The sequence below is a fragment of the Coenobita brevimanus genome, chromosome 61 (genome assembly GCF_032717465.1).
Source record: "Coenobita brevimanus isolate Jiangsu-jjx chromosome 61, ASM3271746v2, whole genome shotgun sequence".
Taxonomy (NCBI): domain Eukaryota; kingdom Metazoa; phylum Arthropoda; class Malacostraca; order Decapoda; family Coenobitidae; genus Coenobita; species Coenobita brevimanus.
The window spans coordinates 26,263,097-26,289,004 of NC_137014.1; the positions used below are offsets into that span (position 1 = coordinate 26,263,097).

The window sequence follows — 25,908 nt, forward strand, 5'->3', positions numbered from 1 at the left end:
GTGAAAGGGATGAACAAGAGAGGGAGTCTTTCTGGAATGATGTTGATGAGTGTCTGCAGAGTTTTGGAGCAAATGTGAATGTGGTAATGATGGGAGATCTGAATGCTAGAGTGGGAAATTTAGCAGTTGAAGGCGTAGTTGGTATGCATGGTGTGCCTGGAAGAAATGAAAATGGGGAACAAATGATAGCGATGTGTGTTGAGCGAGAGATGGTGATTGGGAATACGCTGTTTGAGAAGAAAGATATTTATAAGTATACATGGGTGAGACACGAGGGTGGAAGGGTTGTTGATAGAGCTTTGATGGACTATGTGGTTGTGTCTAGGAATGTAATAGGAAGATTGTTGGATGTGAGAGTTCTGAGAGGGAAGGGTGGAGGTATGTCTGACCACTACCTGGTGGAGGGAAAGTTAAGAGTAGGTAAGAGATGGGTGAGAGCTAGGAGGGTTAGGTGTGGCAGGGAGGTTTTGAAAGTGAGTGAGTTGGATAAAAGAGAGAAAGAGATAGAGTATCAGGAGAAATTGAAAGATGAGTGGAACGCAGTGAAAGATCGGGAAAATGGCAGCGAGGACGAGGAATGGCAGTTGTTTAAGAGTGTTGTGGTGGGGTATGCAGAAGAGGTGTGTGGTGTGAGACGTGTGGGTGGTGGTGTAAGAAAAGGAAGTGAATGGTGGTGCGAGGAAGTAAGTATGGCTGTGGCTGAGAGGAGACGTGCATATGAAGTGTGGCTGCAGAGGAAGGATGAGATGTCATATGAAAGGTAAAAGGAAAAGAGGAATAGAGCGAGAAGGGCTGTGCGTGATGCTAAAGTGGCAGCAGATGAGAGGTGGGGTAGGTAGCTGACAGAGAATTTTCAACAGAATAAGAAAATGTTTTGGAAGGAGGTGAAAAGGGTGTGAAAGGAAGAGTCTGGGAAGGAAGAACGAGTAAAATCAGAGGATGGAAGGATGTTAATTGAAATGGATGCAGTAAGGAAGAGATGGGCAGTGTATTTTGAAAGATTGTTAAATGTAGAGGAGGAAAGGGTGGCTGAGATTGTGGCGGATGGAAGGGTGCAAGGAATAAATGTGTTGGGAGAGTTAAATGATTCTTTGATCACGAAGGAGGAAGTAGAGAAGGCAGTAAAGGAGATGAAAACAGGGAAAGCTGCAGGTATGGATGGGTGTGCTGTGGAATGCCTGAAGGGTGGTGGAGTGACTATTGTTGACTGGTTAGTAAGATCACTGAATGTGTGCTTTTAGAAAGGTATGGTGCCAATTGACTGGGCAAGTGCTTGTGTGGTCCCGTTGTATAAAGGCAAGGGTGATAAGTATGAATGTACTAGCTTTAGGGGTATAAGTCTGTTGAGTGTTGTAGGTAAGGTGTATGGTAGAATGTTAATTATGAGAGTAGAAAGGATACAGAGGGAGTGATTGGTGATGAGCAGTGTGGCTTTAGGAGAGGGAGGGGATGCGTTGATCAGGTGTTTGCTGTGAGACAAGTGTGTGAAAAGTATTTAGCGAAAGGCAAGGATGTGTTTTGGGCATTTATGGATTTAGAGAAAGCGTATGATAGAATTGATAGAGAGGCTTTGTGGACTGTTTTAAGATTGTATGGACTTGATGGTAGGTCACTAAAAGGGGTGAAAAGTTTTTATGTAAATAGTAGAGCGTGTGTAAGAGTGGGAAATGCTGTGAGTGATTGGTTTCCCGTGAGAGTGGGGCTGCGACAGGGATGTGTAATGTCGCCTTGGTTGTTTAATATTTACATTGATGGTGTTGTAAGGGAGGTGAATGCAAGAGTTTTAGGTGGAGGTCTGAGTCTAGTGAATGTTGATGGTGGAGAGTGGAATCTGAAGCAGCTGCTGTTTGCATATGATACTGCACTGGTGACTGATTCAGAGGAGAGATTGAGACAGTTGGTAGAGGAGTTTGGAAGGGTGTGTGAAAGGAGGAAATTGAAAGTAAATGAGAATAGGAGTAAAGTGATGAAGAGTACGAGGTTGATAGATGGTAGAGGGATGAATATAGTTTTGAATGGTGAGTTGCTTGAGGAGGTAGATTGTTTTAAATATCTAGGGTCACATGTTGCTGTGGATGGAAGAATAGATGCAGAAGTGAAGTTTAGAATAAATGAAATAGGAAAGGTGCTGGGAGGAATGAAAAAAGTGTTTAAATGTCGTTCGCTTAGAATGGATGTAAAGAGAAGGCTGTATGAGGGCGTTGTGGTACCGACTGCGTTATATGGGGCTGAAACATGGAATATGGGTGTAGCAGAGAGGAAAAGTTTGAATGTAATGGAGATGAAGTGTCTGAGGAGTATGTGTGGAGTGACGCATATGGATCGGGTGCGAAATGATGAAGTGCGAAGGAGAACTGGAGTTGTTTAGGAGATGACTGGTAGAGCTAAGCAGAAGGTGTTGCGATGGTTTGGGCATATGGAGAGAATGGATAATGAGCGATTACCGGTGAAAAAGATAACTAGATCTGATGTGAGAGGTGTAAGGCTGAGAGGAAGACCACGAATAGGATGGATGGACAGTGTGAAGAGAGCGTTGGATGCGAGAGGGATGTCTGTTGAGCAAGGAAGAGTGGCTGTGCGTGACAGAAATAAATGGAGAGAAATTGTGAATGAATAAGTGATGACGCAGCCCTGAGGGGATATTCTCCCGCATTTGGTCTGATCAGCTAGTCAGGTCAGGTGCGGATAAGGGGATGGGTCTGTAATGATGTGGCAGGGGTAAACCAGTTCTGCTGTCGGGCCCTGCTGCGGATGTCACTGATTGCATTGCGCAGTTGACCTTTGTGCAGTGAGGTGCGGTGAGGATCTGTCCGTTCTCCCCTTTGGGGCTAAGATGCAAATGAATGTGTTTGAATGGATGAGTAAATGGGGAGTGTGTCGTCCTGTCTCGGCTACCTCCCTTTCCTTGGGGGAAGCAGCCTAGGTATATATATATATATATATATATATATATATACAGTACATATATATATATATATATATATATACAGTATATAGGTGGTGGCGACCATCACCCACTCACTTGATGTAGTGCTGCCTACCTCTTCCTTCGCCTTTATCATTCTTTTTTTGTGCCTGTCGTCCTCTCTTCCTATTTCTCCCATCTCTTTTGTCATTTATTGCTTTTCTTTCCTTTACAGGTGGCTTTACATTGAGTGACAAGCCAAATGGTTTCCTGTAAGCCAAGAAACCATTTGCAACGCTGGGTGGTAACCATATAACCAAATCATACGTGCTCCCTAGGTGTCAGCAAGTGGGTTGGTGGAGGGTTAGTGCCCCTCCCTGTAAAACAAATACAGTAATCCCGCATTTTTTGCGGATTTTTTGTCTACGGTTTTGCCCTCTCGCGGATTTTCTTAGCATTAATAAGTTCAACAAAAATATCCTTGAATATACAGAAAAAAAAAAAAATTGAAACTCCCGCAGCTTCCAATTGTAGCGCGGTAAACTCACGCCACCCTCTGTCCCTTTCCCGTGGCCCCTCTGCCAGTGTTACCATATCTAGCATAATTTTATTCTTTTAGCATAATTTTGATCAAATTTTCGAGTCTGGAATATTTTTTAGCATATTAGAAGTTTTAGAATCATTCTAGCATAATTTAGAATGGAATGGAATATTTTTAGAATAATTTTATAAAAGCTACAAATCAGAGAGAGAGAGAGATAGAGAGAGAGAGAGAGAGAGAGAGAGACGAATAAGGTAAGATGTTTGAATAGTTGGTTACTTTCAGTTTGGGCTTGGTTGGGTTGGATTAGGTTAGGTTAGGTTAGGTTGGATTAGGTTAGGTTAGGTTAGGTTTTAGGTTAGGTTCGGTTTGGTTCGGTTAGGTTAGGATAAGTTTGAGCTTTGTACTTTACCCATGAAACCTAGGTTTTTCCGATGGATTTTGGTATGATTCATTCGATTTTCAGCTTCATTTCAGTCGGAAATGACCATTTTCTGTGTTTCCCCCCCTCCCTATAACCCCCGATTCCCCAAAGATCCCTCATTATTTCAGGGGGATGGGGGGGGGTCATATCTCAAAATCTGGTTATTTCCGACGGAAATGATGCTCAAAATCGAACGAATCACATCAAAATCCATCAGAAAAACGTTAAGTTTCGTGGGAAAAAGCAGTATGGGTAGATACTGATATTTATCCTCTTACTGAATGTAGGTTCATTTTAATATTTTCATAGTAAACAATACATAATTAATATGTTGCACGAATATGTACAGAATTTTATCATTTAGCTTCAAGTTAGCATAATTCATTTTTTACTTGGAACAAATATGCTCAATCTAGCATAATTTTTTCATTGCCCTAGCATAATTTCGTTGTTTGGATATGGCAACACTGCTCTCTGTCCCGCATTCTTCAGTCCACGCCTGACTGCCTTAAGTGGCTGTTGTGGTTGTAACCACACTATGATATGAGCCTCTTGCCTCCCACTTGCTTTCCACATGGCCCCAGGACGTAAGCCAGCCTCACCAAAGGCTAATAATACAATTAGTAAGAACTCCAAAGTGACAAAACGATCAAGTTATGACCTTAGCAGAGAAAATTGTGTTACTGGACAAGCTAAGAAGCGACCGTGCGAGTGTTTGCTATCACCAGTTAATGCATCTTTTTATTTTGTACTGTTTTGTTAATATATGTGTAGATAATTGTGTATTACAGTACGGTGTTTACGTTTTTCCTTCATAATGGAGTATGTGCTTTCAATCTTGTAAGAAGGTATTTCGGGATGAGTATGGAGGTTTCGGGACAATTCGCAGTCACAACAAACACGAAACAATTCGCCTTCATTAATGAAGATAGCTATGGGTGACGCTAGAATATAATTCAAAGGCGACTACAGCGAGGAAGAAACAAGTTAATTATTGACTAAAGGTGCAACTAATAAATAATATCCAGAACCTATGCTACTGAACATAGACTGCTGGATCCCCCTGAAATATAGTTATTAAAGTATTGATTAATTAATAATAAGTATATTGATGAAAGTATTGATTAGTATATTTATAGAATGGCGGGGAATCGTCCAGGGTGCGAATTGTTCTGAAGGGGAATCGTCCATGTTTTGACGGGGAATTGTCTGACGGCGAATTGTCTCACAATCAGTATGGACATGGACTGTGTGATGGGCAGCATGGTGGACACAAGTGCAAGTTTTCAATTGTTAATAGAGTATTCGCGGAATTGACTTTTCGCGGGGGTTACAAGAACGTAACTACCGCGAAATATGCGGGATTACTGTAACTCAAAGTCAATGGCCACCCCTTATGGGATTATGGCGTCTGGCAATTGATATATATATATTACATACATATATATATATCTATATATCTATCTATCTATATATATACACTCAACCCCCTGCTACCGCGCGTTCAGCTATCGCGCACACATCAAATGCACAACCATACATGCTATCACGTACCCCAAGACCGCTATCACGCGTCGAGTTTGAAGACAGGCTAAGCGAAACTTGTTCACACGGCACGTCATACGAGGTTTGCCGAGGATACGATGGTTAATCGGAACGGTAACATGGTAAATTTGCCGACGATACCACGGGCATTTGGAATGCATCTAAATGGATTCCTGCCGAGGATACGACGGGCAAAACAGTGTGAATAAAACCCATTTGACTCAAAAGAATATATCGCACTACGGCATTGAAATTTAGCCTAACACTGAATACTTATTCTATCTATCTATCTATTGCCAGACGCCTCAATCCCATTCGGGGTGGCCACAAACAAATCGCCTCCACGTCGCCCTGTCCCCCGCCATTTCACTGCCCCGCTCCCAACTCACCCCCCCTCTCTCATATACCTCTCCACCCCATCCCTCCATCTCATCCTCGGCCTCCCCTTCCCTCTTCCCTCCTCCAACTCGCTCACATACAGTCTCTTCGTCAGTCTTTCACCCTCCATCCTCTCCACATGGCCAAACCACCTCGGTGTATTCCTCCTAACGCTTCCTATCACATCCACATCCACATCCACACCACAACGCTCCTTTATATTCTCATTTGTCAGCCTGCCTCTCCATGTGACTCCACAGGCTCCTCTTAAATAACTCATTTCCACTGCTCTCACTCTTGACTTGTGTCCTTCCAGCAACGTCCAAGCTTCACTTCCATACGTTAGAGTTGGTATCACAATACTGTCATGTGGTAACTTTTTCACTTCCATGCTCACTTCCATGCTTCTTATCACTGCTTTCAAGGAACTTATTAATACTGTATTTTAGAATAAATATCAATCGTTTTGAAACCTTTATAAGGAGTTAATATTTCCTATGCCGAGAAAACTGTGATGTCGATAAAGTAATCACGTGTTTACAACTGAGACGGGGCTCTGGCAACAGTATGAGGAACGTGTGTGATTGCGTGCAAGTTTTGTTCCACTTAAATCTTCCTCGGCCATTCCTGATACGATGTACCGTGTGATACCCCCTTTAGCTGTGGACACTAAGAAATCATGGAGACAGCTAAAGAGATCTGGTGGCAATTAAGCTACTCCCAAGCCTCGGAACCCATCAAACCAACCAAGCATTGATCCTTATAAAAGTTTGATGGCCTTTTATGATGTTTATTTATTCATTATACTGTTATTATTAATATAATAATGCTTTATTTCATGTTGAAGGAGAGATTGGCAGGAAATTGCAGGCATAACGTGGTTAAAAGTTAGAAAAATGGGCCATCGAAAAACCAATTAGATATTTTCCCATTGATTGTTCAGTTCAGCTACTGTGTATTCAGCTATCATGCGCGTTTGCTGTGACCAATTAGCCGCGATAGCAGGGGGTTGGGTGTGTGTGTATATATATATATATATATATATATATATATATATATATTTTATATATATATATATATATATATATATATATATATATATATATATATATATATATTATATATATATATATTATATATATATATATATATATACATATATATATATATATATATATATATATATATATACAATAATCACTCCAATATCCGACGTAATAGAGCCATAGGTAGGTCCGCTTATTGGTTTTGTCCGGATATTGGGCCCCAGCTTATGGACTTGTACTTATGGACCCTAACTCAGATAAACACCTATACAACTCCCTCTGGACATGCATAGCACCTATTTAAGACCCAAATCACACCAATGAGGCACATAAATGACTGAAATAAATGCAAAAGAAACATAAAATGAGGGTTTAGAAGTATGTTCATACATTAATAAACATTCTGGTACTTATGGACCCTAACCTAGCCTAACTCAGAAAAACACATTCCTACTGCACATGCATAGCTAACACCCTATTCACACCAATAAAGGGCATTAAAGAGTGAAATGAGGTAAGTACAGTATAGTATGGAAAAAAGTACAGTATGAAACATTCTGGCTACTTACAGCAAGTCCCTGGCCACCTCGATGAATAACCGCCTCCTCTCGGACTCTGACAATAAGAACGATTTCCTGAAGCACTTGCAGTACACTGTTCCTGAAGTCTTGCACTGAACTTAGTCAATAACACACAGAAGTCCGTTCTCTTCACAGTGTGCACTTTTGTCTAAATAATGCTCCATTGTAACTTACTAAGTGTTGCACTTTAACTTTTCCCATTCTTTTCATTTTCCAAAGCCATAACAAACAAGTCTATTTACGTTAAATTTTTTTTCTATAGAGTCTTTTCTCTCACAACTTTAAATCTTTAACACAACACACTGTTTTTTTCACTGCACAACACTCAAAATTCCCGTGTGGTCTAGTGGAGAAGTTCTTGCTGTTTATTCACTGTTAAGAGTCCGAGAGTATCACTGGCAGGCAACCTAGGGGTGAATCGCTGGGTCATGGTGATGGCGTACCCACTGCAGAGGACTCTGAAGACAGCCGCAAACTCACGTCGAGCGGTGACTCCACCGTGGCTGATGTGCTGGGCTGTGGATCGGAGCATGAGGGCCTGTCTTGGGGAGGCAACGGAGTGGAGCCAGGGCTGGGCACAGCGGGGGTCACGGGCTTGAAAAAACTGTCAATGGTTGATTGACGCAATGACTGACGATTGATGATGCGCTGCCTGAAAGCACGCACTTCCTCCACGAGTCCCAAGGGCCCCATCTCCCTGTCGCAGTCCGGGTGTTCCAGGTAGTCTAGGACGAACTCTACTGTAGATGTTCCCGGAGTGCGCTCAGCTTGGGGATGGCCGGAGCAGTGTCCTGCTGAGAGGAGTCCGCATCATCGTCGCCTTCAGCGTCGGAATCTTCAAGTTCGGTACTGGCACCTGCAACCGAAGACGCGATCTCGATATCAGACAATGTCTGATACCCAGGATCGCCCTCGTCGTCATCCAACCACTCACGAACATCGTCCACATCTACATCGTCGCCGTGCGTACATAGCCGTGCATGGAAGTCATCCACGTCAAACCCTAGAAAATCGTACTCCACATCCGTTCCAAGAAGCAGACGAGACCAACCATTTTCCAGAGTTTACACAGGGACTTCCTTCCATGCACTAGCCCAGTTGTACAGCGCAGACTTGATGTTGTTGCGGCAAAGGTTTTCCAAAGTCCACTTGCCTCGTGTGTCCCGTCCCTCCCTGCGCTCGTCCTCGAGAACAACCATCATCTCGTCCAGGAACTTCCGACGGTATAGGTGCTTTGTTGCCACGATCACTCCTTGGTCCATTGGTTGGATGAGAGCAGTCGTATTAGGTGGCAGAAACATGCACCTAATACGGCCATTTTCAGCAACCAAGTCCTTGTCACACAGGTGGGCAGGTGCATTGTCAAGTAGAAGGAGGGCCTTTACCTGGTCGCACGGGATTCCCAGTGTCTTCGTCTGGTAATGGATGACCTCCTTGGCGAAGTGATGGTGAAACCAGTCTTTGAAGATCACAGCTGTGAACCATGCCTTCAAAGAATGGTACCAGACGACAGGAAGGACATCCATCACCCCACGAAGGCACCGAGGCTGCTTTGCGTGGCCAACAACAACGGGCTTAAGCCGGTGCATGCCGTTAGCACTGGCACAACACAAAGCAGATATCTGTTCCTTGGAAAGCTTGCGGCCAGGTACACGCTTCTCCGTCTCCTCGGCAAGAGTGTTCTTTGGCAGCGAGCGATAGAATAGGCCAGTTTTGTCAGCGTTGTAGACTTGACCGAGAGTTAGGCCCTCCCTGTCGATCAAGCCCTTCACCTTGTGCCGAAACTCGTCAACTCCATCCTCGTTAGTGTCCAATGCTTCGCCATATGCTTTATGGTTGGTAAGGCCATGCCGCAACTTGAATGCGAAGAGCCAACCCTCAGATGCCTTGAAGTCTAGGGCGTCGTGAAGCCTGGCGAACTTCTCAGCAGCAGCCTTCAGCTCCGTTCCACGTACCATCACACCAGCAGCACGTTGTTGTCGATACCAAATCAACGTGGATCGGTCGATTTCTGCAAACTTGGGGGTAAACATAACCTTCCTTTCCACATTGCGTTTGCTTCTCGACAAGAAGTCAGCCGTGTACTGCATGAGTTTGTCTCGGGACCTCTTGATATCGAACAAAGTAGACCGGACCAGGTTAAACTCGCGGAGAGTGCGGGAAGAAGACCACCCCACATCTACTTTCTCCAATATCTCCCTCTTCTTCTCCAGAGTCAACACCACTCTCTTCCTTTTCTCAGGTGGCGGGGCCATCATCACACACACTAAGAGGAGGCCAGAGAGCAGCAGGAGGCCCTGCAGCAGGTAGGGCACCATCACAAAAGCGATCACGTGGGCACCCATTACAACGAGCGTGCACTCGCGGCGAGAGACAGGCGGAAAGTGGGGAGGATGCAGGGGCGCTCTATCGGACGTCGGAGGAATGACGCGCCAAAACAATGCTCTCCAGCGGCGGGCGCGGTAAGTTTAAATTACGGACGGGAATTTTTTATTTATTTATTTGTTTATTTATTTATTTTTTATTTATTATTATTTTTTTTTTTGGGGGGGGGGTTTCCCCGGAAGATTTTGGGAATGTCGGATCCCAGGACGATTATGTCCAGGTAGTGGGGATGTTCGGTTATTGGGCGTCCGGATATTAGAGTGATTACTGTATATATATATATATATATATATACAGTACAATCCCTGCTATCCGATATCCAGACAAACGGAATACTCAGAAAAAGGGAAAATTCAAGGGCTGGTAAAAACGTCAGTAAGTTATAACTGTGCCATTCTGAATGGACTGCCAAACCGCCGTTTTATCGTGTCACGCAAGGCTGGCTGGGTGAAGTCGGACTAAGCGAGGTGAAGGCATTTCTGGCTAATGTAACTCCCTAGTAAATCCTCTTAACCAGCCCTCCTCTTCCCTCTTTCCCCTATTTGAATTCAGTCATCCTCCACACCCTCCACAATTTCCACAAATCAAAAGTCTGCTTTTTACCACCAGACAGTAAACAAACTCTCTTGCTGTTGTGTTGCTCTGTTGGACGGTAATTTCAACACTCCAAAATGCCTAAAGAGCAAACTAAAAGTAAGCGTGTCATGCTTACCTTGAAACAGAAGCTGAACATATGCAATAGACTTGAAAAAGGCAATCATTATAAAACACTGATGACCGAATATAATGTAGGAAATCCAACGATTTATGATATCAAGGCCCAAGCATCCAAGCTCAATGATTTTTTCATGAAAAGCGAGACAAGTAAGTCCATTGAAAAAAGGCATACTCTTCATCGTTCGAGTGGTTTTGCTTAGAAAGATCTAGGGCAGCACCTATTTCTGGTCCTCTTATACAAGAAAAAGCAAGAGAGTTTCACAGTAAAATGAATACAGAAGTCGAATGTGGTTTCAGTGTTGGATGGTTAAATCGTTTCAAAGATAGGCATGGAATTTGTAAACCAGACATCTCGGGAGAAAGCAAATCAGCAAACGCCGGTGTTTTTCTTCCTAACGGACTGATTCTAACTTGCACCACATAAATTCATCTTAGAACACATGTATGCTGGCAGAGATGAAAAAAACAAAAAGAATAGGAATGAAGGTTGACCTTGTTGGAAGAAAAAAATATATATATGCTTCCACTTCATATGTACATCATGTATTTTATTTTGTGCAAAACAGCTGATTGGCGGCTGGTGAAGGGTAGAATGATGGAGGTCAGTCGGGGCCAGGACCGTAAACAAAGCTTGTGTGGGGACACAGGTGTGATAATTCTACAGTGCAGTCTTAAAATCAGTTCACCAATAAATGTTCAAGATTTTATTTCTTTATTTTTCCACTTTTATGAGTACAGTACATACAACGAATACTTCGGTAGTTAAAAGAATGGTGCAAAACAGTGGCGGAATGGTGGTGGTCAGTCGGGGCCAGGACCGTAAACAAAGCTGATGTGGGGGCACAGGTGTCGTGATAATTTACCAATAAATATTCAGGATTTTATTTCTTTGGTTTTCCACATTTATGAGTACAGTACATACAAGAAATTATTCGGTAGTTAACAGAATGGACTTGTGCATTTTGCAGTGCCGGTACTGCAAGGCATTGCATGCATGTGCATTATGACCATGGTGTGTGTTTACAAGGCAATATTTCAGGTGGAATCTCTTGGTGTGCCCCCTGATGTGAGTGGTGAGTACCTGAATTGTATTTACTGCTGTGATAATGATCGCCTTTGTATTGATTTGAACATCAGAACTACGGGAAAAATCTGTAACCAGGAAGGTAAATTCCCCAAGCCGCCCGGTTAACTGGGATTGTACTGTGTGTGTGTGTGTGTGTATATATATATATATATATATATATATATATATATATATATATATATATATATATATATATATATATATATATATATATATATATATATATACATATATATATATATATATATATATATATATATTATATATATATATATATATATATATATATATATATATATATATATATATATATATATATATATATATATATATATATATATATATATATATATATATATATATATATATATATATATATATATATTACATATATATATATATATATATATATATATATATATATATATTACATATATATATATATTATATATATATTACATATATATATATATTACATATATATTACATATATATATATATATATATATATATATATATATATATATATATATATATATATATATATTACATATATATATATATTATATATATATATATATATATATATATATATATATTACATATATATATATATATATATATATATATATATATATATATATTACATATATATATATATATATATATATATATATATATATATATATATATATATATACATATATATATATATATATATATATATATATATATATATATATATATACACAGTATATATATATATTACACAAATATATATATATATATATATATATATATACATGTACAGTACCCTCGTGTCCAACACGGTAATATTGTCATGCATGGGTCACGTGTTGGACCAAAAACATGTTGGACTAACAATAGAGCTTATGGGGAAAAATGAATTGTCAGCAACCCTAGGAAAAGTCACCCTAAATACCTACCATATACCTAAACATATATTGGTACTATTGTAATTATAATAAATGGTACAGTGCTATGAATGATAACTAACCTTTTAGGATAGTGTTGGTGGGCTTGCTGGGAATGGAAGGTGGTATCCAAGGCTGTAGGTAGTCCTACTGGGTCCCCGGAGGATGGCTGCTGGAGTCACTAGCGGGTAATGGCTGTTGCTCCTCCTCAACCTCCCTCATAAATCCTTCAAAATCACACTCAGAATCACTATCTTCGTCCACAGCCATGGAGGGTCCTGCTTCTGCCTGTCCTAGCACTCTGTAATTCTCGGCAAAGGGCATGTTTCTCAAACTGTTGCCAGAGCCCCGTCTCGTGACTGTGGAAAGTGATCGCTGTCGCTGACTCGGTAGAGAATAAGGAGAAGCAACTTTGTTTATAAACTGGAACACACGCCGATGAGAAGGGTTTCAAAACGATTGATATTTATTCTAAAATATTAATATGTATTCAGTCCCATCTTTCCTGTCACTTCTTATTGCTTTTCTTTCCTTTACAGGTGGCTTTACATTGAGTGACAAGCCAAATGGTTTCCTGTAAGCCAAGAAACCATTTACAACGCTGGGTGGTAACCACATAACCAAACCATACGTGCTCCCTACGTGTCAACAAGTGGGTTGGTGGAGGGTTAGTGTCCCTCCTCGTAAAACAACTAACTCAAAGTCAAATGGCCACCCCTTAAGGGATTATGGCATCTGGCAGTAGATAGATAGATAGATTCAGTGTCAGGCTAAATGTTCAATGCTGTAGTACGATACATTCTCTGTCGAGTCGCCTGGGTTTTGGTCACACTGTTTTGCCCGTCGTATCCTCGGCAGGAATCCAACCAGATGAATTCCAAATGCCCGTGGTATTGTCGGCAATTTTACCACGTTACCGTTCCGATTTACCATCGTATCCTCGGCAAACCTGGTATGAAGTGCCGTGTGATAGCTTTCGGCTGCCAGGATCTTGTCTTGGTTTTTTATTATGGTCCTCACGTTGGCTTCAGTCATGTCGTAGGCCTTGGCAATGTCAACTTTCCTCTCCCCTTTCTTCTTCCTCTCAATGCTTTCTAGCTTGGTGGCCTGAGGGAGGTGCCGACGCTTCTTGGGGTTCTCAGAAGGCTTCCTAGGCATCGTGAGCAGGGTGAAATGCAGTAACAAGGGCAGAAAATGCAGAAAGAAAAAAGCACCTACCAATGCGAATTATGCGACCGAGTGGCGCTGTGGCGGGAGAAATTTAAACAAAACATCACGTGACAGCAGAAGCGTTTTTAATTGGGCGGCATCACGATCACGTCACAATAGCGGGTGGGGAAGGCTACTTGATCAGAAGTTTTCATTGGCTATCACCATCATGGGAATGTCCAGTTTGACTGTGTTGGACCGGGGGTGATCGTGCTACAGATGAACTCTGTGGATTTCGCCCACTTCTCGGAGCTCTGTGCATGTTATGCTAACACACTCGTGTTGCAGTAATTAAATCGTATTAAATAATACAGTACTAGTTATTTGCTCTCCGTGCTGGACGTGAATCATGCTGGACTAACGCGTGTTGGACGCGAGGGTACTGTATATATATATAGTACATATGGCAATGTCAACTTTCCTCTCCCCTTTCTTCTTCCTCTCAATGCTTTCTAGCTTGGTGGCCTGAGGGAGGTGCCGACACTTCTTGGGGTTCTCAGAAGGCTTCCTAGGCATAGTGAGCAGGGTAAAATGCAGTAACAAGGGCAGAAAATGCAGCAAGAAAAAAGCACCTTCCAATGCGAATTATGCGACTGAGTGGCGCTGTGGCGGGAGAAATTTAAACAAAACATCATGTGACAGCATAAGCGTTTTTAACTGGGCGGCATCACGATCACGTCACGATAGCGGGCGGGGAAGGCTACTTGATCAGGAGTTTTCATTGGCTATCATCATCAAGGGAATGTCCAGTATGACCGTGTTGGACCGGGGGTGATCGTGCTACAGGTGAACTCTGCGGAATTCGCCCACTTCTCGGAGCTCTATGCATGTTATGCTAACACACTCGTGTTGCAGTAATTAAATCGTATTAAATAATACTAATTATTTGCTCTCCGTGCTGGACGTGAATCGTGCTGGACTAACGCGTGTTGGACGCAAGGGTACTATATATATATATATACAGCATATATATATAGTACATATATATATATATATATATATATATATATATATATATATAAATATATATATATATATATATATATATATATATATACATTAATCCCTCAAACATCCGATGTAATAGAGCCAAAGGCATGTCCAGAAAGTGGTCCAGTCCAGATACTGGGTCCCAGCCTCCTGGACTCGTACTTATGGACCTTAACTCAGAAAAACACCTATACAACTCCCTCTGGACATGCATAGCACCTATTTACGACCCAAATCACACCAATAAGGGACATAAAAGACTGAAATAAATGCAAAACAACCAGAGAATGAGGTTTTAGAGGTGAGTTTATACAATATTAAACATTCTGGGTACTTACAACAAGTCCCTGGCTCCTGGACTGGTACTTATGGACCCTAACACAGAAAACACCTCCCTACTGCACATGCATAGCACCTAAGATCCTATTCACACCAGTAAGGGACATAAAAGAGTGAAATGAGGTGTTAGAGCTAAGTACAGTATGGAAAATACAGTACAATATGAAACATTCTGGGTACTTACAGCAAGTCCCTGGCCATCTCGATGAATAACCCGCCTCCTCTCTGACTCTGACAGTAACAAGGAGTTCCTGAAGCACTTGCAGTACACTGTACATGAAGTCTTGCACTAAACTTAGTCATTTGCACTCAGAATTCCATTCTCTTAACACTGCACACTCTAGTCTTACTTGAGCTCCATTGTACCTTAATGAAATAAGTGTTGCACTCTGCACTTACAGTCTCTGCACTCATAAATCCATTTTCTAAACATAACACACTCTAGTTAACTTACACTACACTGAAAGTCTATTAAATCTTTGTCTTTTCACTCAGAATTCTAATTTCTTAACACTATGCACTGTTTTTTTTTTTTTCACTGCACAACACTGTAAATTCCCGTGTGGCCTAGTGAAGTTCTAGGCGTTCAATCACTGTCAGAGTCTGAGAGTAGCTGTTGCAAGTGACCTAGGGGTGTGCCGCTGGGTCATGGTGATGGAGTACCCACTGCAGACGACTCTGAAGAGAGGTGCAAACTCACATAGAGTGGTGACTCCACCGTGCCTGATGTGCTGGGCTGTAGCTCGGAGAATGAGGGCCTGTCTTGGGGAGGCAATGGAGTGGAGCCAGGGCTGGGCACAGCGGGGATCACGGGTCTGAAAAAGCTGTCAATGGTTGATTGACGCAAGGAACGACGATTTTGAGAATTAATGATGTGCGCCTGAAAGCGCGCACTTCCTCCACAAGTTTCAAGGGCCCCATCTCCCTGTCGCAGTCTGGGTGCTCCAGGTAGTCTAGAACGAACTCTATGTGTTCCCGGAGTGCACTCAGCTTGGGGATGGCTGGAGTAGTGTCACGCTGAGAGGAGTCTGCATCATCGTTGCCGTCCTCGTCGGAATCTTCAAGCTGGGTATTGACACATGCAACTGAAGATGCGATCTCGATATCAGACATGGTCTGTTACCCAGGATCGCCCTCGTCGTCATCCAACCACTCATGCACTTCGTCCACATCAACATCGTCCCCATGCGCACGTAGACATGCATGGAAGTCATCCACGACAAAACCTAGGAAATCGTGCTCCACATCCGTTCCGAGAAGCAGACGAGACCAACCATTTTCTAGAGTCTTGACAGGGACTTTTTTCCATGCACTGGCCCAGTTGTAGATGGCAGACTTGATGTTGTAACGGCAAAGGTTTTCCAAAGTCCGCTGGCCTCGCGTGTCCCGTCCCTACCTGCGCTCGTTCTCGTCCTTGAGAACAACCATCACCTCGTCCAGGAACTTCCGTCGGTACAGCCTCTTCGTTGCCACGATCACTCCTTGGTCCATTGGTTGGATGAGAGCAGTAGTATTAGGTGGCAGAAACATGCACCTAATTCTGCCATTCTCAGCCACCAAATCCTTGTTGCACAGGTGAGCAGGTGCATTGTCGAGGAGAAGGAGGGCCATTACCTGGTCGCGTGGGATTCCCAGTTTCTCCGTCTGGTAATGTATGACCTCCTTGACGAAATGGCAGTGGAACCAGTTTTTGAAGATGTGGGCAGTGAACCATGCCTTCAAGGAATGGTACCAAACGACAGGAAGGACATCCATCACCCCATGAAGACATTGAGGCTGCTTTGCACGGCCAACAATAATAGGCTTACGCCGGTGCATGCTGTTAGCATTGGCACAACACAAAGCAAATATCCGTTGCTTGGAGAGCTTGCGGCCAGGTACACGCTTGTCCATCTCCTCCGCTAGAGTGTTCATAAGCAAAGAGCGATAGAATAAACCAGTTTCATCAGCGTTGTAGACTTGACCGAGAGTGAGGCCCTCCCTGTCGATCAAGCGCTTCACCTTGTGCCGAAACTCCTCTACTCCATCCTCATTGGTTTCCAAAGCTTTGCCAAGAGACTTACGGCTGGTAAAGCCATGTCGTAACTTGAACGCAAAGAGCCAATCCTCGGATGCCTTGAAGTCTGGGGAGTAGTGAAGCCTTGCGAACTTTTCAGCAGCAGCCTTCAGCTCCGTGCCACGTACCAGCACACCAGCAGCACGTTGTTGTCGATACCAGATCAACGTGGAGCGGTCGATTTCAGCATACTTGGGAGTAAACATCATCTTCCTCTCCACGTTGCGTTTGCTTTTCGACAAGAAGTCAGCCGTATACTGCATGAGTTTGTCTCGGGATCTCTTGATATCAAAGTAGATCGGGCCAGGTTGAATTCACGAAGGATGTGTGAGGAAGACCATCCCACATCTACTTTCTCCAATATCTTCCTCTTCTTCTCCAGAGTCAAAACCACTCTTTTCCTCTTCTCAGGCGGCGGGGCCATCATCACACACACTAATAAGAGGCAGGAGAGCCTGCAACAGGTAAGGCACCACCACAAAAACGAGCACGTGGGCGGCTATGACGACGAGCGTGCACACACAACAAGAGACAGGTGGTAAGTGGGGAGGATGCAGGGGCGCTCTAGCGGACAGTGGCGGAACGACGCACCAAAACACAGCTGGCCCGTGCCGCGCACACCAAGTTCAAATTACAGGCAGGGAAAAGTCTTTTTTTTTTCCGAATTATTTAAGGTTTTGGGCCCATTCTTGGGAATATTGGATCCCGGGACCAAAATATCCAGTAAGTAGGGATGTCTGGAGTGTGGGCATCCGGATAGTATGGGGATTACTGTATATGTATACATATATATATATATATATATATATATATACTATATTGTATATATATATATATATATATATATATATATATATATAAAATATATATATATATATATATATATATATATATATATATATATATATATATATATATATATATATATATATATATATATATATATACAGTATATATATATATATATATATATATATATATATATATATATACACTATTTGTCAAAATTATCGAGCGCCTACTGCCAGGGGCACAATACTTATGGCCAAAAAAGAATCACCCATTTCTGGGGGTTAAAACTGAGCCACAAGTTTGCGGCGCTAGCATGACGTCACAGTAGCCTGAGGCCTTCCAACGGGCTGGTTGGTTCATGCCTCAGTCGCCCACGGGCTGCCTGAGAGAGAGGAACTCTGCCGCGTCTCCCTCTCAAATTGCGCCATTTTTTTACCGAATCTCCCGCAGTGTTTTGGCTTTTACAACTTTGTTATGGCACCTACCCGTGAACTATCGAGTGAAATCATATCCCAGATCATTGCTCTAAAGGATGCTGGCCACCAGACAAAGGAAATTAGTGAATTGGTTGGTGTGGCACGATCGACAGTGCGTCGTTGGTGCGCGCGGTTTTGAGTGGAAAACAGTGGTGAAGTTCCCACAAAGAAACCGCGGTCTGGTAGGCCTAGGAAAACTTCCCCAAGGTCTGTTGATGTTTTAAAATGTGCAGTGGAGTTTAATCGTGTGAGTGCAAGGAAAATAAAGGAGAGCAACCCGGAAGTGTTTGCCGAGGTGTCTGTGAGAACTGTGTCTCGTAGGGTCCATGAACTTGGTTACACAAGTCACAGGCCTGTGAAGAAGCCTCTTCTCAAAAAACCAGCGACTTCGTAGGCTTGCCTTTGCTAATAAATATCTCAACTCGGGTGAGGAGCAATAGTTGTCAGTGTTGTGGTCTGATGAGGCAATGTTTAGTGTCACCTGTAACAGAAGAGCACATGTGTACCGAAGCAAAGGTAGTGACCCACTTGACCCAAGGTATGTAGAAAGCACAGTTAAACATCCTGATTCACTCATGATATGGGCTTGTTTTTCTGGTCAAGGTTTGGGGAAGCTTGTTGTGCTTTCAAAGAATGTTAGAGTGAATCAGGAAGTTTACCTGGAGTTTCTGTGTGATCATTTACCAAACTCCTTCGAGCTAACAGGTGCACGAGTGTTTCAGCAGGACGGTGCACCTGCTCATAAGGCCAAATCGGTCACCAATTGGCTTTGTGACTGCGAGGTATCAATCATGAAAGACTGGCCAGGAAATAGCCCAGACCTCAACCCAATTGAAAACCTCTGGTACCTCGTAAAATAGAGTCTCCAAGGGAAGGATGTGAGCTCTCTGTCTAAGCTGGAAGCCGCCATTTGTGACTCCTGGGACAAAATACCCCTCCAGCACCTCAGGAGCCTCGCCCTTTCACTTCCAAGACGTCTGAGGTCCGTGAAGAAGCGTAAAGGCTACCCTACAAAGCACTAAAGGTAAATAAAATGCATTATTTATATGTTTTTTCAATGTTGAAAGGTTTGTTTCTTAGGAGGGATGCAAGGCACTCGATACTTCTGACGAGCACTGTATATACATACATATATATATATATATATATATATATATATATATACATAGCAAGCTCACCCCCAACGCTTGGGTTTCGTTCCTAACGAGGCGCGTTCGACGCGAAACCGCGTAAGTTTTAACTACTCCTCATTTTGCTCCCTAGATCTCCTAAACGTGGTCTTTTGCTGTTATCTTCCATTGGTAATCAATATGAAGCACTTTAAGTGGTTAGAAGATTTATTTAATGTTATAACTTACAAATACAGTACTGCACAGCAAAACTTCAACATACAAATACCTAAACACAAGGCAACATTCCGATGCCGAAACCAGTCGGTGTCGGAATGTTGCCTTGTGTTTATGTATCTGTATGTCGAAGTTTTGCTGTGCAGTACTGTACTTGTAAGTTATAACATTAAATAAACCTTCTAACCACTTAAAGTGCTTCATATTGATTACCAATGGCAGATAACAGCAAAATACCACATTCAGGGAGTCTAGGGAGCAAAATGGTTTCTGGACTATTCGCTGTCAAGCCAGTTCGCCATCACAACAATAACAAGACAACACAGACTTTCATGGATCCCCCTGAAATATAGTTATTAAAGTATTGATCAATTAATAATAAGTATATTTATAAAAATACAGATTAATTAATATTTTAATAGAATGGCGGGGAATCATACAGGGTGCGAATTGTCCTGATGGGGAATTGACATGATGGCGAATTGTATTGGAACCCACCAATCGTGTGTAATCTGTAACTGGTTACAAGGCTTTATTTAATGCTTTAACTTTCTTTAAGTGCTTTAACTTACAAGTGCATACCAGAATAGTAAATTTTTAACTTACAAATACAGTACTGTGGAAAAGCAGTACAGCAAATATTTAACAAACAAATAAGAAACGTAATATTCTGACACCTATCAGAAAACTGATTATAAGAATTTATTTCTTGCTTGAACGTTATTTAATAATACTTTAACTTGCACATAAACTTACCAGAACAGTACTGTAAATATTTAACTTACAAATACAGCAGTGAAGAAAAGCAGTACAGCGAATCACATCACGTGATCAAAACAAACTGTGCGTGCTGAGCTGATGTTCGAGGATTTGGCCTATCAAAGGCCTCTCTTGCGTAAATATATAGTTTTCGTAATGGTTCTTTAATCTTACGTTATCTTATACATATCCCAGCACTAACCGTGTATAATTGCGAGCGCGTTCGGTGAGAATGTGTTCCGGGCGAGTTTATATATATATATATATATATATATATATATATATATATATATATATATATCTATATCTATATATATATATATATATATATATATATATCTATATATATATATATATATATATATATATATATATATATATCTCTCTATTGCCAGACACCATAATCCCGTAAGGGATGGCCATTTGACTTTGAGTTATTTATTTTACAGGGAGAGGCACTACCCCTCCACCAACCCACTTGTTGACATGTAGGTAACCCATATGGTTTGGTTATATGGTTACCACCCAGCGCTGTAAATGGTTTCTTGGCGTACAGGAAACCTTTTGGCTTGGCACTCAATGTAAAGCCACATGTAAAGGAAAGAAAAGCAATAAGAAGTGACAGGAAAGATGGGAGAAATAGGAAGAGAGGAGGGTAGGCACAGAAAAAGAATGATATAGGCTAAGGAAGAAGTAGGCAGCACTACATCAAGTGACTGGATGATGGTCGCCACCACCTACCACAATATATATATATATATATATATATATATATATACAGTAGAAGTCCGCTTTTTCGGCATCTATGGGACCAGGCAAGTGCCGAAATATCAAAATTGCCGAATTATCGAAAACCCTACCCACTCAGTACCTTATATGTTTCGGTGAACACTATCATCATTACTCATATCATTACAAATGTGTTTGGAGAGAGTACTGTATACTGTTTGATACTGTACAATACTGTAATGAATACAGTACTATACATGAATATGAAAAATAAAGAAATTAGTGAACATACTGTATATAAATGTAATGGTACAGTAGGCCTACAAGTTCACATGCACTTACCTAAACTTATAGTAGGTTCCTTATTTACATATGTACAATAGAAGGGGTTGATTGGAGTCTGCTACTGCTGGAAGAGGTCCACATCTTATGTGTACGCTTCTTGCTAACACCAGTTAACTTTCCACATGTGGAGGCCATTTTCAAAGCACACAGATGTTTATACTGTTCACAACACACGGCTGGTCCACTCAGGTGTTACAAAGCTCCTGTCTGATGTTACGGTGCTTACAGCACACATGAATAGTAATTTCAGAGGTATTTCGGTACGAAGTTCACAAAGCACACAGAAGAATCAAGAGAAGTCGGCAGCAGCACGGCAACAACTCGGAAGAATGCCAAACAGATTCTCTTTCCCATGCTAGACTCACTACATGTTTGTCCTCTCTTTATGCTATAGGAGAAAGAGCTAGCCTCTGAGCTTCATGGCAGTGGTAGACTCGTTCCATCACTTTCACTATCTCACTCACTAAGGCAGGTAAAGGCGGGTAGCTAGCTGGCGAGCCTCATGGAGAATTTCAAGACTGACGAAAAAAATCGGAGAATCTGCCGAACGATCGGAGATTTTTGTAAATGGGTCTATTTCTCAAAACTGCCGAAATGTCAGATTTGCCGGGGAATTGGATGCCGAAATATTGGACTTTTACTGTATATATATATGGAGCCTCTGTAGTACAGTGGTAGAGTGTGCGTTTCGTACACGGGTGGACCAGGGTTCGCGCCCTGCCAGGGTAATGAACTTTGGGAGTGTTCACCCAGCCATGTATTGCATAGGCGGACACAAAGGGGTGCTGTGGTTGAACCAGTGTTGCTTACTGTAAGGTATGCTTGCACCCAGTCGGCTTGCGCGGGCCGATTACACTTGGTTCACAGACTACACACACATCCAAAGCCACTCCAACACTACAATTACAATTACAAGCACTTCTCACCCTACATACAATCTCTACCAGACAGCCTAAGCCACTTGGAAGAAATACATTGGCTGTATCGTCCCGACTTCGGTTGGGATAGGCCGGTCCTGTGGTGGATACTCAAACGGCTGATGATGATGATGATATATATATACTCTATCTATCTATTTATTGCCAGACGCCTCAATCCCATTCGGGGTGGCCACAAACAAATCGCCTCCACGTCGCTCTGTCCCCTGCCATTTCACTACCCCACTCCCAACACAACCCCCTCTCTCATATACCTCTCCACCCTATCCCTCCATCTCATCCTCGGCCTCCCCCTCCCTCTTCCCCCCTCCACCTCACTCACATACACTCTCTTCGTCAGTCTTTCACCCTCCATCCTCTCCACGTGGCCAAACCACCTCAGTGTATTCCTCCTAACGTTTCCTTCCACATCCACACTACAACGCTCCTTTATATCCTCATTTGTCAACCTGTCTCTCCATGTGACTCCACAGGCTCCTCTTAAATAACTCATTTCCACTCTCTCACTCTTGACTTGTGTCCTTCCAGCAACGTCCAAGGTTCACTTCCATACGTTAGAGTTGGTATCATAATACTGTCATGTAGTAACTTTTTCACTTCCATGCTCACTTCCCTGTTTCTTATCACTGCTTTCAAGGAACTAGCAACCTTTCTTCCCTGCTGTACCCTTTCAAGCACTTCACCCTCCAAACCTCCATCCTTACTCATCACACTACCCAAGTACTTAAACGTACTCAAATTTTCCAATTCCTCACCATCCAACCTCGCTGTACATTCACTGACTTCACCTCTCTCAAAGACCATCACTTTACTCTTCCCTACATTCACCTTTAGATCCCGTTTCTTGCACACACTCTCAAACTCATCCATAATGCCTTGAAGCTCCCCTTCGTCTTCACTCAACAACACTGTATCATCTGCAAACAACAGGACAGGGAGTTTCCAAACACTACCCTCTCTCACCAGGGCCACTCCAACATCCACTACCCTACCTTGTACCTCTTTTATTATCCCGTTCATATGCAGATTGAACAACCACGGAGACATGACACATCCCTGTTTCAACCCAACCTTCAAAGAGAAAAATTCACTTAGTTCACCATCTACACGCACTGCAGCCTTAGCACCATCGTTCATACTCTTCACAGCATTCAACAACCTCCCATCTACTCCATATATTTTTAATACTTTCCACAATCCTTGTCTATCCACCCTGTCAGATCCATCCATCCATTGCCAGACGCCATGTATCCCAAATAGGGTGGCCAAGGGCTTAGAGTTAATTGTTTTACAGGGAGGGGCACTAATCCTCCACCAACCCCACTTGACGTAGGGATGCCAACAGCATCTGTTGTTCCCAGGCGGTCACCCATCCAAGTACTAACCAGACCCAACGTTGCTTAACTTCGCTGATCGGATGGGAAGCGGTGTACTCAACGTGGCAAGGCCGTTGGCTGCTTTCTCCAAATCCACGAAAGCCGCATACAACTTCTTTCCCTTCTCTAGAAACTTTTCCACTAAAGATCTGATATCTGATCCACACAACCTCTTCCCTTCCTAAAGCCTCCCTGTTCTTCAACTAATTCCTCTGTTCTTTCTCTAACTCTGTCAATAAGTATCCTACCATACACTTTTCCTATTATACTAAGAAGACAAATCCCCCTATGATTACCACACACTTCTTTTTCCCTTTTTCCTTTGTACAAGGGAATAATTATACCTGACTTCCAATCCTCCGGGACTCTACCTTCCTCCCAGGCCAATCTGCACATCTTCCACATCCATTCTACTACTATCTCTCCCCCATGCTTCAGCATTTCACCACACACTCCATCAATTCCTGGGGCTTTCCCCAATTTAACTTTCTTCATTGCTTCCACAACTTCTATCCTACTGATTTCTTCCTGTCTTCTCACCTCCTTCCTTCTCCCAACCATTCCCCAGCCACTTATACTCGCATTACTTCCATCCTTTATGTTCAACAATTCCTTAAAGTGTTCTCTCCATCTGCTCACTTTTTCTCCCTTCTCCACTAGTAATCTACCATTTTTATCTTTCACTCCCCTGCTAACCTCATTTCCACCCTGTCTTCCTCTTTTCACCTCTTTCCAGAACATTTTCTTACAGTCCCTCCACTTCACACTCAAGTTCCGTCCAAATTCCTCATCCGCTCTCTTCTTGCTCTCTCTTACTAATCTTTTCACCTCTCTCTTTCTTTCTACATATAACTCTCTCTTCCACCTTTCAACTTCTTCCATGCCCCTATTTCTCATCCATTCATTGTATGCTTTCTTCTTTTGTGCCACAGCCTGTTTCACCTCTTCAGTCCACCACGCTGTTCCTTGCACCCCCCTCCGTCTTCTCTTCATCCCACACACCACATCACATGCTGCACATATTTCTTCTGTGAACATCCTGCACACACCTTCCACGTCCCCCGTCTGCTCCAATTCATATTTGCCCAATCGTTCCTCCACTTCTCTCTTATACTCTGCCTATTTCTCATCCTCGTGTAACCTTTCCACTCTCCTTACAAATACTCCTTCTTCCCGTCCTTCCCTTCTTCTATTTCTCCATCGTAAATGGATCTTGATTCTGGCCACCACCAAACAGTGGTCAGAAAGTCCACTCCCCAAACCTCTATAAGCTCTTGATTCCATTACACATTTTTGCATCCTTTCATCCACACACACATAATCAATCATTGCCTTCTTTTTACTCAGTTCACCACCCACCCTTCTCATCACTCGCCATGAATACCTGTGGATCATTTTGTGCCTGAAGAGGGTATTGGCTATCACCAATCCTCGTAAATCGCAACAATTTGGGTCTGGACCACTGCCGTGATTTACGAATAATAACTCTTATGTGAAAAATTAATTTGGTCTGGACTTTGGCCAAACCGCCCCCACAGCAGCCTACCTACACCTATCTAGGCACCATTAAACACAAACATACAAATTTAGGATTATTCAGTGCATGTATTAAATAGAAATAAGACATGTTAAGGGATCTCACCTTAATCCTATGGTGAAATTGCTTAAGTGAATGGAGTGGGGTGGTGTTGGGAAGAACTTAGAACCTCTCAGCACTTGTTCTTCCCAAACTCTTTCGCCAGCTTTGAAAACTTCTCTCCCCTCTCAACACGATGAATGAGCTCCAAACATTGATTGCACAACAACTATGGCACCTTCTTGACGCCAAACTGCTTAGAGTACTTCATTGGGGGGTCAGGAGGGGCTATGGCAGGTAGGAGGCGGGGGGAAGTTGCACAAAGAAGGCAGGTAGCTCTCATACTCCACGGCGACGGTCTGTAGTGTGTGGACTGGCGGGACAAGAACAACAACATGGCGGCATTAGTATGCACATATGCCACCAGGGACGC

At 42.5% G+C, this 25,908-nt stretch overlaps 1 protein-coding gene and 1 non-coding gene across 2 annotated transcripts in view; both read right to left on the minus strand.

The window, feature by feature from the left end:
• The window catches only part of LOC145403713 (PX domain-containing protein kinase-like protein), a 1,006,790-nt gene that overhangs the window by 935,216 nt on the left and 45,666 nt on the right, over window positions 1-25,908 (minus strand). The window lies entirely within an intron of this gene.
• LOC145403865 (5S ribosomal RNA) lies at window positions 23,860-23,978 on the minus strand. The gene has a single exon (XR_013898060.1). It is a non-coding gene; the product is annotated as a 5S ribosomal RNA (ribosomal RNA).